Raw genomic sequence first — 3,628 nt, forward strand, 5'->3', positions numbered from 1 at the left:
ACTAACGTAGGATATCACCCGTTCCTGACAGTCGATTTCTTGGGTCAGGACTGCTCCGATTCCTACGTTGCTAGCATCAGTTTGTAGCACGAACTGCACGTGGAAGACCGGGCACGCTAGCACAGGGGCGGTAGTCAATAGGTTTTTAGTTCGTCGAACGCGGCCTGCTGCTCTTCACCCCATGTCCTCTTTCGCCCCTTTTTGAGGAGTTGTGACATGGGTTGCACCACCGTAGCAAAGTTAGGAACGAATCTGCGGTACCAAGACGCCATGCCGATGCAGTGGCGTAATTCTTTCAAGTTAGCTTAATTCGCGGACAGCTGCCACCTTGCTGGGATCTGTGTGAATCCCCTCCTCACTTATCACATGCCCTAAGTAGTTTATTTTCGGCTGGAAGAATGCGCACTTCTCGTGGTTTATGCGTAAGTTCGCCCGCCTGAGCCTTTTGAACACTTCTCTAAGGTGTTTAGTGTGTTCCTCTAGAGAGTTTCCGACCACCACAATGTCGTCCAAGTACGCGAATGCGAAAGGTTCCATGTCGACTCCGATCACGCAGCAAATCGTTGTTTCTATGGAACAGAGGAAATCTAGGCCCAGTATCACGGGCTCAAATAGATGGGGTAAAACCAGGAATGGTAGATAAACTTCCCGATTCTCCAGGCAGACACGCGCTATGAGCGTCTTCGTGACCTCCCGAACGAAGCCGTCAGCGAGACGAATTCGCGAATCTTTAGTCAATGTGTTCTCGGGGGTACTAAGTCGCGCGGCTAACTCTTCACTGATGAAACTCGTGGTGGCACCGGTATCCACAGTTCCCTCGGTGGGCATGCCTTCGATCTGGATCCTGGCCACGATTCTCCCACCGGTTAGATATATTGTGGGGGTTACTGGCGGGTCGTGGTGTCCATCGTCCTCTGCTCCTCCCGTCGGGGTAGAGGACGATGACCGTCTCCCGTCCCGTTGCTCCGACAGCAATGGATCGTGCGTATATCCCGTTTGCCACAGTCCCAACAGAATATCACGGCCGGATTCTGACATACGGCCTGTAAATGTCCTGGTTCCGCGCATCGTCGGCAAACCCGGGCTACATCCGGCACTGAAGATTGTCCTGCGGGAGTATTCCGAACGGATGGTTGGCGGGGCCTGTCCTCGGATGGTCCTCGGAAAGGGTTATGCCACGTTGGTGGAGTCTGGGTTGGCGGATATGCCTCGCGGCGGGCCGGTGCCGGGGGTGAAATGTCAGTCGCCGTCGCCAGTGAGGTCCGAGGCTGGATTCGATCCTGGATGTATTCGAACTCCGTGGCGAACTGGATAAGTTGGTGGAGACTTGTGATCTCGTGTCGGCGGGCGTAGTACTGGTATTCGGGGCGGGCGTTGTCGTAGATTCGGTCCAACTCTTGCGTCGTGCTGTAATCCTTGAAGGATTCGTTTTCTCGCTGTTTACGATCGCGGATGTTATCTTCTAACCTTTCGAAATACGAAATACGCGAGAAATTCCTTACGGAAATCTGACCAAGGAACTGCGCTCAGCCCACTGGTTCGGAACCAACGCGCGGCACGATCCACCAAGCCTTCGGCCATACTCCTTGGCAATGCATCGACCGAGATCCCATATGCCTGAGCCCGTTCCTCCAATGCCTCGACAAAAGCCAACGGATCACCCTGACCGTCGAATTGGATTCCCCATTTCCGAATTCGATCCAGGTGAGTGCCGTATGGTCCATGGCTTAGATTGGCGGTGATCGGGTTCGGCTGGGATTCGCTGACGAGTGCCGGGGGAATTGGTCTGTGTAGACTTGAAGTGGCAGGGGTAGAAGATAGCACCGGGACGTGAGACGTCGTACGTGCTTCCGTCTTGGGCAGGGTAAATGGCGGGGCGTGTAAAAACTGCTGGTTCAAGCCCGAGGTGGTGGTCCAACGTCGATAGGAATGTTATACGGGTGGTTGTCACGGGGGTCAGTGTGAAGCACACTGACTATGTTGCACTGTACACACTTTTTCGGCGTCGACTGTAGTAGTTTGTAGTCACACTACTATGGCTAACGGGAAGAGTTGTGGTTTGTGCGAATAGTATAGAAACGTGGCACGCGACGTGGGTGAAATGGTTGTGAGTGTGTAATCATACTGGCCCAATCACACCGTACACACTGTTCCGGCGTCGACTGTAGTAGTTTGTAGTCACACTACTACAGCTAGCGGGAGAGTACGGTGTACTTCGCGAAGAATCGTAACCGGGATGTACGGTGTAGGTGAGGCGAGTGTTGGTGTGTAATCACACTGGCACAGCCGCACTATACACACTATTCCAGCGTCGACTGTACTACTGGTAGTCTCACTGTTACTGCGAACGGGCACTTTGCTTTGCACAAGCACTACGGAAAAATGGGGTACACAGTATGAGTGAGACAAATGCTGGCGTGTAATCACACTGGCACAGTCACACTGTACACACTTTTTCAGCGTCGACTGTAGTAGTCTGTACACTACTACAGTGAACGGGAAAAAAATATGCGCGTTGTGCGAAAGGAAAAAAAGACGAACGAAAGACGCGGCGAAAAAAAACAATATGTAGCGTATGACGTTAGTATGGTTGTGTTAGTGCGTTGTCGCACTCGAGTGGGGTTATGCAATAACAATGCTACTGGTTATGCGTAATCGCGGAGCAAAGGGGAAAAATCAATGTGCAAGTGGGTATCAAGCATCCAGCTTGAACGTACCTGTAGAATATTCGTTGGTTGCGTGATGAAACTTCTCGTTGTCAATTATGCACGTGGGTTTTGCTCAAGACTTTTGTTAAAGGCACTCGCGGGTAAAAGCGTTTCGCACTGGCAAGTTCTTATCAGAGAGTGAGAGCCGCTCCTCCTACTCTCGCCTTTATCTAGGTCAAGGTCTTGGCTCTGCCAACGTGCTTTCACTTTCTTTTTTGATAGCACTGTTTATCGATATATACGATTTACGATTACAACGGGGTTGCATTAATTTAAAAGTGCTGCTATCGATATAAAAGTAATGTATATTTGCATTACTTTTCAGCACTTTACACAAAAATAAGAAGCGGATAAAAAAGAACAGATAAAAGGCTAGGGAATGTTTTAAATTTTTTCCGGCTGACGCAGTTAAAAACCGGACAGATCTGTCCGGTAAAAGGATAAAACAGCAACACTGGTTACAATAGTTAACTCTCCCTCTCTTGGTGTTGTTGTTGGCTATCGTCTATCTTGCGTCTCGCTCGACCCGCGCTTGTGGTTTGTGCTCTCAACGCTCTTTAGAATAGTAACTCTCCCCATCTTGGTGTTGCAGTTGGCTATCGTTTATCTTGCGTCTCGCTCGACCTGTGCTTACTCTCTGTGTTTTTGTGCTCTTTGTAAGTACAGATCATATTAGTTTGCAATTAATTTACCTATTTTGTTTATGTTTCGAATTTTTTACTTCTTAATTGATTTAATTATCATTGTTTTTAGTAATATGTTAGTGTGCTATAACAAAAAATGCCAGGTGCCGGCTGGTGCCAAAATGGGTTTTGTTTGTTGCGACAACGTTGCACATGAAAAATGTGCTGGCTTTAACGGCCGTATTATGGATTTGATTTCGGCCAAGTCAGGATTGAGATGGACTTGTGAACACTGTA

The sequence above is a fragment of the Drosophila albomicans genome, unplaced genomic scaffold, assembly GCF_009650485.2.
Source record: "Drosophila albomicans strain 15112-1751.03 unplaced genomic scaffold, ASM965048v2 ctg28_pilon, whole genome shotgun sequence".
Classification (NCBI taxonomy): domain Eukaryota; kingdom Metazoa; phylum Arthropoda; class Insecta; order Diptera; family Drosophilidae; genus Drosophila; species Drosophila albomicans.